This window comes from Gobio gobio, assembly GCF_949357685.1.
Source record: "Gobio gobio genome assembly, chromosome: 1".
In the NCBI taxonomy this organism is placed as follows: domain Eukaryota; kingdom Metazoa; phylum Chordata; class Actinopteri; order Cypriniformes; family Gobionidae; genus Gobio; species Gobio gobio.
The window spans coordinates 76,545,235-76,560,655 of record NC_137097.1 but is presented as its reverse complement, the minus strand read 5'-3'; the positions used below and the strand labels follow the sequence as shown (position 1 = coordinate 76,560,655).

Here is a 15,421-nt window from a genome sequence, read left to right as displayed (position 1 = left end):
CTGCTCCATTTCCCCCGCACTGGTCCCAGCACAGCCAACACAAACACCTCCACCAGAGTTATGAACACAGCCGTCTGACTGATCTCAGAACAGGGGCCCAAACCCTGAAATTTACATAAACCCCGCCCCCTGGGAACACACAACAAAGGGGGGGTGAGATTACCATGACAGAATGTGCTACTATCCATTCAGAAGGTTGAGCTGCTAACATGAGCTCTTGAAGCTCCGCCCCTTCGGCAGCAGCTCATTTGCATTTAAAGGGACACGCACAAAAACGGCCCCGAAGAGTGACAATTGTAACATTAATGATCTGTGGGGTATTTTGAGCTACAACTATACTCTGGGTAGTATTTTACAAACTTGTAAAACGGGGCAGTCAACCACCCCTTTAAGGAGTGGACATGGCCGCTGGACATCTACTGGTTATAGTGGTCATTTCAAAGTGTCCTACTCCTTTAAACTGTTCGTTTTACAAATCATCGTATTTAAACATAACATTCAAACTGGGTAATATTTAGAGCTTTTGAGTGCTGGAAAAAGTGGGAAGCTCTTGCAAATGCGTAGTAAAAAATGCTGGGTTAAAAACAACCTAAGTTGGGTTGAATATGGACAAACCCAGCGATTGGGTTGTTTTTTAAGCAAACATTTAACCCAAACGCTGGGTTAAAACAGCCCAACCGCTGGGCTAGCTAAAACAACCCAACCGCTGGGCTAAAACAACCCGACCGCTGGGCTAAAACAACCCAACCGCTGGGCTAAAACAACCCGACCGCTGGGCTAAAACAACCCGACCGCTGGGCTAGCTAAAACAACCCATCCACTGGGCTAAAACAACCCGACCGCTGGGCTAGCTAAAACAGCCCAACCGCTGGGCTAAAACAACCCGACCGCTGGGTTAAAACAGCCCGACCGCTGGGTTAAAACAGCCCGACCGCTGGGTTAAAACAGCCCGACCGCTGGGTTAAAACAGCCCGACCGCTGGGTTAAAACAGCCCATCCGCTGGGTTAAAACAGCCCGACCGCTGGGTTAAAACAGCCCAACCGCTGGGTTAAAACAGCCCAACCGCTGGGTTAAAACAGCCCAACCGCTGGGCTAGCTAAAACAACCTAAGAGCTGGGGTAAAACAGCCCATCTGCTGGGTTAAATCAGCCCAACCGCTGGGGTTAAAACAGCCCAACCGCTGGGCTAGCTAAAACAACCCAACCGCAGGGGTTAAAACAGCCCAACCGCTGGGCTAGCTAAAACAACCCAACCGCAGGGGTTAAAACAGCCCAACCGCTGGGCTAAAACAACCTAAGCGCTAGGTTAAAACAACCAAACAGCTGGGCTAAAACAACCCAACCACTGGGCTAAAACAACCCAACCACTAGGCTAAAACTACCAAACCGCTGGGCTAAAACAACCCAACCGCTGGGCTAAAACAACCAAACAGCTGGGCTAAAACAACCCAACCAGCTAGGCTAAAACAACCCAACCGCTGGGCTAAAACAACCAAACAGCTGGGCTAAAACAACCCAACCACTAGGCTAGACCTGTCACGATTATAAAAATAATCGTTTGATCGCGATTAATTGGTCTAATCGCGGTCAATTGGTCTAATCGCGGTCATTACAGGTGATCGTTATTATTGCCCACTATTAGAAGACACAAGGGGGCCCTGTAGTTAGTAGCGGGAAGTTCGGATCATTTTACAGACTCGGATCTTTGAATCTCGTTCAGCAAAATGAAAAAAAAAAAAATTTGAGTCATTTCAGCATAACAGGAAGAACGAAAGACTCGGACCCGGCGGAACGCGAACCTCGAAAGATGAACTAATAATTTCTCTTTCCGGTTCTGACAGCATAGTCTACTATAGGACTGACAGGAAGAACGAAAGACTCAACCCGAACTCGAGGGATGAACTAACATTTTCTGTTTCATGTACAGAACCTATGGGATTTTGCGCACACGCGCGGCCAACAAAAGAACGGATCACTCTCTGAGACAACTCGGTAGTCCCGAGTCATATAAAGAATCATTCGTTCATGAACGACGTACCTGCAGCACTCTACTTCTACCGGTCTCCCTCTGAATTCATTACGCTGAGCATTACGTTCAAATGATATTGCCCTGTTGATTTCTCCATCCTGAGTTAGAGCAGCCCAGTTATTCAACAAAGATGGATTTAGTTTCAAAGCCGAAAACGACAACGTCAATCAACATGACATCATGGCTTTGCTTAACTTTCTAAAGCCAAATGGCGTGTTATCTGTACGCATTTTGAGCTATCCGCGTGTATGTCTACGCTGTGTGATTCCGCGTGTATGTGTACGCCGAAACAAACCATAATCTCCACGTGTATGTCTACGCAGTGTGATTCCGCTTGTATGTGTACGCCGAAACGAACCATCATCTCCGCGTGTATGTCTACGCCGTGTGATTCCGCGTGAATGTAAATGGATTTATAAACATACTAAATTATGGTTTTTTTTTTTAAATGTAAAAATGCAGAATGTTTCTTGTGATGGGTAGGTTTAGGGGCAGTGTGTGTGTGTGTGTGTGTGTGTGTGTGTGTGTGTGTGTGTGTGTGTGTGTGTGTGTGTGTGTGTGTGTGTGTGTGTGTGTGTGTGATGGGTAGGGACAGTGTAGGGGGATAGAATGAAACGGCGTTGATAAACACGTTAAAAAGCGATTATGCGTCTTGATAGCACTCCAAAATGGCATAGCGAATTGGCGTGTCATACATAGGTTTCCTTTAATTTCCAAGTTGGCGAGAAAGTAGCCTACATGTGCATATGTGCAACAAGTAACGTTACTGCTTCTGAAAGAATGTTCAGTACAGCTGGCAACATTGTCACCCCAGTTAGATGCTGTCTTAAGCCAGAAAAAGTCAACATGCTAGTGTTTCTTTCCCGTAATCTACCAAGCCATTAAGGAGCATGATTGTTTTTATTTCAGAATTTGATTTTTATGGCCTGTTCTGTTATGGTCATAGTTTATATTTGTGATTCATTGTTTTTGTTATTTACAGAATTTTCAAAGTTGTAAAATATATTTATATTTTACTTTAGTTTGGAATGAGATATTGACAGTCCTTTATGTGTTATGGTAACTTTATGGTGATTGTTTCTATTATTTATACTTTCATATACATTTACATTGTTTCTTTAAATGTACACATTTCTGAAAGATACATATTTTTCATTGATTAAATTACTTTAATATTTAAAGGCTTTAAGTGTATTAATGTGTTATTGCAAGTGACAACTTACAAGGGATTCAATTAAATAATCACAACAATTTGTATGACAATTAATCGACAAAGCCCTAAAACAGGCAATTAATCGCCAAAGCCCTAAAATAGACAATTAATCGTCATAATCGCAATTATTTATTGGACAATTAATCGTCAGCTAAATTTCATAATCGTGACAGCCCTACACTAGGCTAAAACAACCCAACCACTAGGCTAAAACAACCCAACCGCTGGGCTAAAACAACCCAACCACTAGGCTAAAACAACCCAACCACTAGGCTAAAACAACCCAATCGCTGGGTTTGTCCATTTTCAACCCAACTTGGGTGGTTTTTAACCCAGTGTTTTTATAGAGTGTATAATGTAAAAAAAAAAAAAAAAAAAAAACATTTGACTATTTCTCCCACAATCCCATGTTGCGGTCCTACAGTAAATGATGGTGAATGTTGGTGATTTGGGAACTGAAACCCCTGAATATGAATCGCTAAACTGAACTCACGATACGATATGAATCGCGATATTTTAAAGCTGCACTAAGTAACATTTCTGCTGTAAAATATCCAAACACCACTAGGCCAGTGTTATATATTGTTGTGTCCTAGAAAGTTTAATCCATCAACTGGCTCCGCTTCACCTTCTTCTGTGCTCTGATTGGTTGTAGCGCTACAAATAGACCAGCGTTTATCCCGCCTCTCAGATTGAGCTCAGCCAATGGGGTGATCCCAGACCAATATCTTGATGTGGCTCCAGCCTGTCAGGCTAATAAAGCCATCATGTCTCCTCAGAAGACACTCCAGTAGTTAATTATTAGTTATTTTTACGATGCCTTTATGACATTTATCGGATCTTCTAAGTTTGAGAGGAATGGACTTTAAATGGAGGGAGAGATATCCATTGGTTTCATAAAGAATATCTTCATTTGTGTTTAGGAGTTAAACGAAACGAAACGAGGGCGAGCACATGATGACAGAATTTAAATTTTTGGGGGAATCACCTTATAAATACGGCCGAGCTGAGCCTTGGATAAAACAACTCTATATCCTATTGTTTACATCAACGATACATATCGTCGCATTTTTAATCGTGATATATCGTTACACCCATTATTAATTCTGTGATGAATTCAAACGCTTCCTCTGTGTCGCGTGATCGAGATCACACCAGTGTGACCACTAACTAAACTCAGTCGCACTAGCAGGAAAAAAAGGATAATTTGGTCGCAGTCTGGACGTCTAGCTCAATCCAATTAGTATTACTAATAAAAGCGACGGTTTATTTGATAAAAGCAAAACTAAGAGCCTCTGCACATGGTCAAATCACGGCTTCCCATTGCTTACGGCTTTATTCCACACTGAAAGCGCACAATCATGACGAAAATGTTTTAGTTTGTCATGTCGCAGTATAGGCGATTTTGCATTTTTAAGTCCTTATCTTTGACGTTCTGATGAAATAACGGGTCAAAACAAGAGATTAAAATGGTGGCCGTTATCGCCTCTGGCTGTATATTGTACATTTTAGGCGGGAAAGGCGCAGGTATTCGTGCGTTTAAATCGTAATTACGACGTTCAAAACACTTTGGTCGTTGAAAGATGGCGCGTTTCAACAGTAACTTTACCTTTCTTGCATCATAGTTTAAATCACAGACACGCCCCCAAAAGAAAATGGCTTCCCGCTTGTAATTGCGACGTTGCGATTGTGTTCAACTGGTAAATATGATCTTTAGACACGGCACCAGTACTGTGTAGAAGTACTTAACATGTCAGGGTTATTAGCAAACAACAAACAAATCGCAGAATAGGACCAGCATGCGCTTTTATTGGGTCACAGCGACCTAGACACACTCCTACACAGAAAACCAGGTCACACACACACACACACACACACACAGCAGACGTCTTCGAAGAAAGTGAAACTGGTTAGTCTACGTTAACATTTGCAGATTTGTGCGATTTAAACTGCACCACAACAAAACAAAATCAGCGGGATGACGTCACCGCGTGACCAACTGTCAATCATTCAGTGATAACGTTAGTATTGTCGTATTCAAACTAGAACGAATACACGTCCGTTATGCTATATGTGCAGATATATCTTCCTTAAAGTACAACACAAACCATGTTTCTTTTTTTTAAACCTATACTGTTGACACAAAGTCGGGCCAAACACCAGGAGCACGAGCTCGCGCAGCGCGCTCCCAAGGACGACCGTGTGCGCGCTTTACAAATATAAACTGTCTAATGTCCGTTTCTTGCAGCCTCAGACAAATATACCGTTTTAGAAAGCGCGCACACGCTGCGCGAGGCCACGCTTATCGAACTTTGAGAGCGCGCGTAACCCTTTTTTTGCAACCGTCACTTGTCAGATAACTCCCTAAAAGTGTCAGAAACCGTTCGTTTTGCACGTTTACGTTCCTCAGGTGAGAATGTGGCTTTGTCCTGAAGCTCGTGAGGAACGGAAAACGCACCGCTCGGCCCAGTTTAACGCGAGCAATGACGTAATGAGCGCCCGCGAGGCGTCACTCGTCATTGTAACATCGCGCTCCCTTCGCACTGCACTCCGTTCCTCGCAAATAACGTTTTCCGTCCCGTTAACGCGTTTCCGCGTGCCCCGGTGAGGCCCGCGCGAGCCGGTGTTCCCCGAGCTCGAGCACTTCCTGAAACTCACCTCGCGTCTGATCTGACGCGTCGCAGGTTCGTTATCAGCTTCCACTTGCACGGAATAACGAGGAAGCGTCGCGATGATATTTCACGCTCGGAAGTTTGAAAGCGCTGCAGAAATCAGGTCGCGTCAGTGAGAAGTCCCACCCCGGCGGCGCGCGGCGCGCTTCCTGCTTCACTCCGCGGCGTCTGAATGGACCTGCGGAGGGAACGGAAGAATCAAACCCGGTGCCGGTTTACCTGCTAATCAGATGCAGACGCTCGGAGTTCGGGATGGTCGTCAAAAACTCCTGGGACTCAGTGTGGATCCGTGTCGCTCCAAACTTCAACGTTCAATCCACAGCAACTGCGCACAACTTAGCTCTCTTTTCTCTTTTTTTCTCGTTTCTTTCTCTTCCCTCCCTCTCTTCTTCCACTCGGTAGTTGAACTCAGTCCTGCTGTAATGATTCGGGGTGCGGTCCCGGTGAGGGCGGAGTCTCTGCTGCGCGTCACCGCCCCCCGGCCAATCACAGCCCGCTCGCTCTGCATTCCCAAGGGCCTCGGCCAATCACAAGCGGCGCGTGGGCGTGTCGGAGCGCCAAAGTTCGCGTCAGAGGGTGAACTTGGAATAGTTGGGCCGCAGGGGCCCGTATGTGTGTTTAATGTCTGAGGTATGTGCGCGACTTTGGGCTTTTGTGACCATATAAGTCGCCGGACCGTGTTTACACACACACACACACACACACACACACACACACACATAGAGGAATGTCTGGAATCAGGAAATTTCTTCACAAAAACTTTCTTTAAATAAATAATGAGTGTCAGTGTTGACATGCATTCCACAATACGAGTTTATTTTTACTATTTCCATTCAAATATTTATGTTTAGTATAGTTTATTTGACTATTTTAAGTTGTTTTTTTATTGAAATACAATTTACTATGCATAATATAGGCCTATATTTATAGTTCTATCATTATAATATTAAATTATATGAATGAGTTTTTCAGATAATAAAATAATCTAAATATTCCGAATTTAATATGACAATAAAATGAATAGCATGCTAATAAAACAAATAAATATAATATATATATATAGGGAGCGTGATGTTATACTGACGAGTGACGCCTCGCGGGCGCTTATAACGTCATTGCTCGCGTTAAACTGGGCCGAGCGGTGCGTTTTCCGTTCCTCACGAGCTTCAGGACAAAGCCAAATTCTCACCGGAGACACGAGTAGGAACATAAACGTGCAAAATGAACGGTTTCTGACAATTTTAGGGAGTTATCTGACAAGTGACGGTTGCAAAAAAGGGTTACGCGCGCAAAGTTCGATAAGCATGGCCTCGCGCAGCGTGTGCGCGCTTTCTAATACTGTACATTTGTCTGAGGTTCCATATATATATATATTATTTTTATTTATTTAAATACAATTTATTCATATGTTATATATATACACACACACACACACACATTTAATATATATATATATATATATATATATATATATATATATATATATATATATATATATATATATATATATATATATATATATATATATATATTTAATATGTATTTGTGTTAGCATGCTATCTTTATCATATTAAATTCATAATGTATTTCTTATCTCTGTGGAATTCAAAAACAAACCGAAACTCATCCAAAACATGATAAATATTAAAGATAAAAGTGTGTAAACACGTAAAACCTGAATGATATCTGCACATCTGCTGCTCATGTACACAAATACGTCTGTCGCTGTCGTCATGTTTAATATTATTCATATACACAATCCAAATATTGTTATTGGAAGATATTTCTCAAAAAAAGTGTGTTTGCAGGAGATAGAGATTGAAAAAATCAAAGAGGCGTGAAAACACGCGCACGCATGAGTGATCCGTGCACGCGGGAGGCTGGAGAGTGTCGCGGCCGCGCGCTTCACTCAAGCATCTGAGGAATGCGGAATGATGTCCAGGGAAAGGGACGCGAGATCCCGCCGGGAGTCTTTCATCAGCGCGCGAGGAATGTTTGTGGAAGCCTCTGGATCATCACCGCTCGGGAATCTCTCTCTCTCTCTCTCTCTCTCTCTCTCTCTCTCTCTCTCTCTCTCTCTCTCTCTCTCTCTCTCTCTCTCTCTCTCTCTCTCTCTCTCTCTCTCTCTCTCTCTCTGATTGGGCAACTAGAGGAATGTCAAAGGTCTGTAGCTGAGCGATACCAGATGCAGAGAGAGAGAGAGATGACCATATAAGGTCACTCCTGACCCCTCTCTCCTGCCGTAGTTTGACCCGCCGGGCTCGTGCTCGTGCAGATGTGTGTGTGTGCCGGTCTGGGTGTGTCCCGCCGCCGGGTGTGTCCACACACAAACCTTTTCTGTGAATGCATTCATGCAACGTCTACAGTGTGTGTGTGTGTGTGTGTGTGTGTGTGTGTGAGCCTTTGTTTTTGAGATGTAACGCAAGTTATTTGTGTGGCAGAGATGTTTACACTCCCATGATCTTTCTCATGACTGATGCTCTGGCGCTTGTGTGTTTGTCCTTAAATGGCTCCAACTAAACCTCGGAATAATTAGAAACACCAGCAGCACCAGAGCCGCCGCTCCTCCAATCAGCGCGCAGGACCAGACGCTCGACTCACTCGTGTCGGGAATCATCTCCACAAGTTCCCCTTTCCTGAGAAAATTTGCCATTTTGTCAGCCTTCCTCACACACACACACACACACACACACACACACACACACACACACACACACACACAGAGAGAGAGAGAGAGAGAGCTAAGACGTGTGAGGGGTTGAGCGTGTGTCAGACTCAAAGAGTGTTTCAAAGACAAATAATGTATGCAACATATTTACTGTAAACACAGACTGGATTGGACACACACTCTCTAACACACACTCTCACACACACACACACACACACACGCACACGCACACACACTCTCTTAGACACAAACACACACACACACACACTCTCACAGACACTCACACACACTCTCTCTCACACACACACACACACTTTCTCACACACGCACACACACACAGACACACTCTCTCTCACACACACACACACACACACACACACACACACACACACACACACACACACACACACACACACACACACACACACACACACACACACACACACACACACACACTCACTCACTCACTCACTCACTCACTCACTCACTCACTCACACACACACACACACACACTCTCTCTCACAAACGCACACACACTCCACTCTCATAGACACAAACACTCACACACACACACACACACACACACACACACACACACACACACACTCTCACAGACACACACACACACTTCACTTAGCTATTAGCTTTGACATTATTCATTTATGTATGTTTTGTCATCAAACTATATGAAGGAAGGGCTCATGATGTGTTGTTTTAGTGATTTGCACAGAGAGGGAATAAGAATGAATTTAAAATTGTAAAAAAATTTAAATAATAACAATGTCTTTAAACCAATAAATAAATAATACATTATAAAATAATAATACATTTTTAAATAATACTAAAATAAATAACATTAATAATATCTAGTCCTGTCAAATCGATTAATCGCATCCTAAACACACACAACACACACATACACACAACACACACACACATACACACACACACACATACACACACATACGCACAACATGCATAATCACTGTCAGAATGAGTGAGATGGCCAATCACATCAGAGAAGGCTTACTTTAGTTAGCATTAGCAGTGAAAGAGTGCGACTTAAGATGTTAGCAGCTAAACATTTAATATACTTGACAATTGTTTTCAATAAAAACTAGCCGTTGAGCGTCCATCAGTTGACCCACAGATATCCATAATAAAGGCTAGATGTGTCCGCGCTGCTGGCCAATGGGGGTCCACGTCCACACCTGGCGGCCATTTTGTCACATCAGCTCGCTCACTCCTAACATTGTGTTTTAATGGTGCGTGTGCTTTTTAAATAACCATAACTTGCTCAATTTTCTACCGATTTTCAAACTGTTTGGTTTGTTATAAATGTCACAGATGTAGTTATGACACTGTGTGGTGACCCACAAAGAGGACTGTAAGAGACATTCACTGAGGGACTGTACCTTTAAGGGAGAAGCGCTGTGATTGGTCTGCCAGAGTCCCTCCCTCAGGTCAATAAATAAATCTACGATAGGAGTGTGTGTGTGTGTGTGTGTGTCCAGAAAAGGGATGATAATCCTTATATCTGCTATATAACACAATATTTTGTAGTGCAGAGATTGTTTACGTTAGTGAATAAAAACATAGATCCGCTGTGTATAGTTGATTTATTTCCTCATTAAAACCACATATATTAATCAGTGATTGTATATCAAGAACGGGGACACATTAGGGTACATTTGGTTTTGTGATTTCAATAGTCTCCGCAACAGCGATCGATTGAAGCGTTTGTCTGTGTACCAGCCAGCGATACTGAAAAAAACGTCACGAGCTCGGCATGATTTCAAAAACGCATTCCAGCGCCAGATCGCCTCTTTTGTAACTCTACTAATCAACTAGAGATGCTTGATTTGTATTACATACAACAACTCAAGCTGCAAGAAAAGCCGCTATGACGGCGGCTGAACTCCGACAATGTAAACAAGCTGCTTCTTCTTCGGCTTTTGCCTTGATGCTGTGGGTTACCATCAACACCCCCGTGGACACTGCCTCTAGCGGTCTGCATGTGGAATTGCACATTGACGCAGACAACAACGCAGAAGTATAAATGAAAACCAACGCGTAACTTGTGCCGTAGAGGATACGGCGTAGGTCTGACGCAGAAGTATAAATCAGCTGACTCAACGCATCTTGTCTCCTCACTTGGTGACCCCCACGTGAGTTGGATACGGCTGAATTATGTCACACAACGGCGGTGGTGAAAATACTGCGGCCGCTGTTAGCGGCGCAGCTAATGTCGACGCGATCTATGCGGCCACCATGAAATTACCGGACTTTTGGCAGCACAATCCACGGCCGTGGTTTCAACACATCAAGGCTCAGTTCCAGCTGAGAGGAATAACACAGGATGATACAAAGTATTTCCATGTGGTAGCGGCTTTAGACGCCTCGACGACAGCCAGAGCTATGGCGCTGTTAGAGGCTCCTCTGGCTGACGGGAAGCACAGCGCACTCAAAACATTCCTGTTGAGCCTCTTTGAACTGTCGGAGCTGGAGAAAGCAGACCGCCTGCTGTCCCTGAATGGCCTTGGTGATAGCAAGCTGTCCGAGTTAAAGGGTTAGTTCACCCAAAAATGAAAATTCTGTCATTAATGACTTACCCTCATGTCGTTCGACACCCGTCAGACCTCCGTTCATCTTCAGAACACAAATTAAGATATTTTAGTGTAAATCTGATGCTCTGAAAGGCCTCCATTGGCTCAACTTTACACTCTCAAGACCCTTAAAAGACACTAAAAACGTCGTTACAAAGTCCATCTCACTACAGTGGCTCTACAATAACTTTATGAATCTGCGAGAATAGTTTTTGTGCGCAAAAAAACCCTAAATAACGACTTATATAGTGATGACGATTTCAAAACACGGCATCATGAAGCTTCGAAGCGTTATGAATCAGTGAGTCGAATCATGATTCGGATCGCGTGTCAAACCGCCAAACCGCTGATTCGACTCACTGATTCATAACGCTTCGAAGCTTCATGATGCCGTGTTTTGAAATCGTCATCACTACGTCTTTAGTAGCTTTTAAGGGTCTTGAGAGTGTAAAGTGCATTGTGTCAATGGAGGCCTTTCAGAGCCATCAGATTTACACTAAAATATCTTCATTTGTGTCTGAAGATGAACGGAGGTCTGACGGGTGTCAAACGACATGAGGGTAAGTCATTAATAACAGAATTTTAATTTTTGGGTGAACTGACCCTTTAATGGAGAGGATGCTGGCTGTGCTGGGCGCGGCGGATCCATCATTCCTTTTCGGAAGTGTGGAAGTGTGTTTCGGCTGGGACTTCGTAATAGCCACAGTGTCTACATCTCTCCTGGGGCGGATTTCCTCTGCGCTTACAGACTGTTGGTGGATGTTTCGAACTGCCGCCTGATCGACGCCGTTCTTTTGCTTCATACCCACGCTGGGAGGGGCAGGGGCGCTTTGTCTGTCGAACACGCTTGCCACCGGGGACCTGTATCAACGGCTGCTTTTCATCGGCGGTGGCTAAGCATGGTGTGGAGCACTACATCACCACGGCGCCTCGACTCTGGCAAGCTCGCGATCGCACTGAGGAGTTCGCCACCATGGAGCACCTCGGCATCGTGCGCCGCTCCAACAGCCCGTGGGCTTCCCCCCTGCACATGGTGACCAAAGCGTGGTCCCTGTGGTGATTCCCGTCGCCTCAACAACGCCCCTTTCCCTTTGCCCCCCTCCTGTTAAGCACAGCCGGTATGGCCGCCAGGTCCGCCCCCCTACACGTTGACTCTTATAGGGACTGTTATGAGCTGGACTGTTCTGTTTTGTGAATAGTGTGAATAGTGTTCGGTCTGGCCCTGTTATTATGGGTGAATTCTGGGGGGCCTGTGTGGTGACCCACAAGGAGGACTGTAATGTGGCGTTCACACCGGACGCGATTCGCGCGAAGGTGGACACGTGTACATTTTGAGTTTACTCGCGCGAATCACGCGTGACATTCACTGCACAACAGACGCGAATTCACTTCATGGGCGGGGCTTCTGCCAGCGGCTCGTCTCGTTGAGAAATGGCTGACATGGGCTGTGTTTACACGTCTTTTCTTTGTTAAAATCTACTGTTAATGTGTGACAAAACGTAGTTTTAAGACTTTTTCAGTCGATAATGTAGTCGTTTAAAGCTCAAACATGTGGTTTATTTATATAAAGAGTGCCTATTTGAACATGTGATCTGGCGTTTTCGGAGTTGTGAGCTCCAGTGGATCAGCGGCGGTCATTAACCCGGTGAGATCAGCCTTTCCTCGGCCAGTCCTTCTCCCGCTGGCTCTGATGTCTCTGAGGTGTGTCTCGAGCTATAATTCGTCTTGTAACGGCCGATCTTTGGTCTCATGGATCTATAATTTGTTCCCTGGCAAATCGTTTAGGCTGAGGGCAAAGATAAGTTTCATTACTTTATATTTTTAGGCTATAACTGTACGTTGCAGTTGTAACGTTAGCCGACTAGCACTGACTTTGAATGTTTGACTGAATTGTTTGCTTTATTTCATGTATAGCTTGTTATACATTACTTATACTTTTGTATTATTGATCAAACATAAACTTGCATTTAACAAAAAGAGACTGGGTTGTGTTTCATGTCATTTAATGTTATCATAGTGATAATCATATTGTCTGAACCAGATATTAATATACAGATTTTCTCCTCATTGTTGTCACTATTAGAGCAAGCTCCTGATTGGTTAACGCGGCGCGAAATATCCGCCAAAGTTCAGATTTTTCAACTTGAGCGATTCGCGCGAGTCACGCGAATCGCGCGTTCAAAACGCTCAATTTGCGTCCTTCGCGCCGCCTCATTCGCGCGAATCGCGCTGCAGAATGCCATTTCGCGTCTCTGCATTGACTTAACATGTAAATCACTCGCGCGAATCGCATCCGGTGTGAACGCACCATTAGAGACATTCACTAAGGGACTGTACCTTTAAGGGAGAAGTGTTGTGATATGAGAGTTCCTGGTTGTTGTCATTATTGATCTCACTCGCTGTTGAGTTCTGAGTTTGATGTAAAGTGGAGAGTAAAGCTGACTCGACGCATCTCCGTCTCTCGCTCCTCACTTATTGCACTCAACAACTGCATACTTATGAATAATTTGTTCAAGCATCCAGAATTATAGCCACGTTAATAACGTTTGTAAGAAACCACAATCTTGCCTGTGACAAGATGGCCGCCGTAAGACATCTAGCCGTCCATCAGCTGTACACTCGTTACTGCAGTGCATTATGGGTATTCTCTAGCCGTTGAGCGTCCATCAGTTGTACACTCGTTACTGCAGTGCATTATGGGTATTCTCTAGCCGTTGAGCGTCCATCAGTTGTACACTCGTTACTGCAGTGCATTATGGGTATTCTCTAGCCGTTGAGCGTCCATCAGTTATACACTCGTTACTGCAGTGCATTATGGGTATTCTCTAGCCGTTGAGCGTCCATCAGTTCTACACTCGTTACTGCAGTGCATTATGGGTATTCTCTAGCTGTTGAGCGTCCATCAGTTGTAAGCTCGTTACTGCAGTGCATTATGGGTATTCTCTAGCTGTTGAGTGTCCATCAGTTGTAAGCTCGTTACTGCAGTGCATTATGGGTATTCTCTAGCCGTTGAGTGTCCATCAGTTATACACTCGTTACTGCAGTGCATTATGGGTATTCTCTAGCCGTTGAGCGTCCATCAGCTGTACACTCGTTACTGCAGTGCATTATGGGTATTCTCTAGCCGTTGAGCGTCCATCAGCTGTACACTCGTTACTGCAGTGCATTATGGGTATTCTCTAGCCGTTGAGCGTCCGTCAGTTGTAAGCTCGTTACTGCAGTGCATTATGGGTATTCTCTAGCCGTTGAGCGTCCGTCAGTTGTAAGCTCGTTACTGCAGTGCATTATGGGTATTCTCTAGCCGTTGAGTGTCCATCAGTTGTAAGCTCGTTACTGCAGTGCATTATGGGTATTCTCTAGCCGTTGAGCGTCAGTCAGTTGTACACTCGTTACTGCAGTGCATTATGGGTATTCTCTAGCCGTTGAGTGTCCATCAACTGTACACTCGTTATTGCAGTGCATTATGGGATTGAGTGCACTCAATATTGTTTAATGTATGTTTAGTGTATATTGTTTAAAGTATATGTATATTGTAAGTATGTGTATATTGGTTAAAGCTGTGAGAACTACACTCACATTGTGTAAATTATTTATTGTAGTGTTTACTGTGCTGTGAGTAATTGTGGGCGCATCAGAGGCCCATTGCACAAAAGTAGAATTAAGACATCCAGGATAAATGACTGAGCTGAGCTCAATGAAGCCAAAACAAGTGCATCCAGGCTTAATTGGTTGCACAAAGACCAAGCCAGGATGAGCAGACACGGATTCATCAAGCCAGGTTAAACCAATCTTGGATAGGTGCGCGCTCACGGCTCACTCAAATAGACCCGCCGCCGATCACAGATTCACTGATTCACCATGGCAACTAGAGCGGCGTACTTTTCCCCGTTGGAGGCACAAATCCTCATGGAGGCATACGAGGAGGTAAAATACATAATTAAGAAGAAAGGCAACACCGACACAGTGATAAAGCAAAGAGAAAAAGCATGGCAAAGTATTGCAGACCTTCAGAATGCGAAAGTAGTGCACAATTACACACTCACCGCTCCGCTGAAACATCACAATTACAATCCAAATAGTTAATTCACATCTCCAAAAATGCAGTTGTACACTGATTATGAAACAGTTTAACTTTTAATTGAAATGGACAACAGATATGAGTGAAATTGTGTAAAGTAACCCCATCACACTGTATAAGGCTTTGATAAATTATAATCAAAGGCTTACATAAT

General features: G+C 44.1%; 2 protein-coding genes across 6 annotated transcripts in view; both read right to left on the bottom strand.

The window, feature by feature from the left end:
- The window catches only part of myh9b (myosin, heavy chain 9b, non-muscle), a 74,030-nt gene extending 67,675 nt beyond the window's left edge, over positions 1-6,355 (bottom strand). For 2 of the 5 annotated variants that reach the window (XM_079813867.1, XM_079813869.1), the window contains exon 1: positions 5,901-6,028. The gene's annotated coding sequence lies outside the window, so the exon portion shown is untranslated. Of the gene's footprint in view, positions 1-5,900; positions 6,029-6,133 lie in introns of those variants that run through there. The other 3 variants (XM_079813868.1, XM_079813870.1, XM_079813866.1) reach the window with 3 other exon arrangements.
- The window catches only part of LOC307125013 (E3 ubiquitin-protein ligase TRIM35-like), a 302,217-nt gene that overhangs the window by 201,024 nt on the left and 85,772 nt on the right, over positions 1-15,421 (bottom strand). The gene's annotated exons all lie outside the window — the stretch shown is intronic.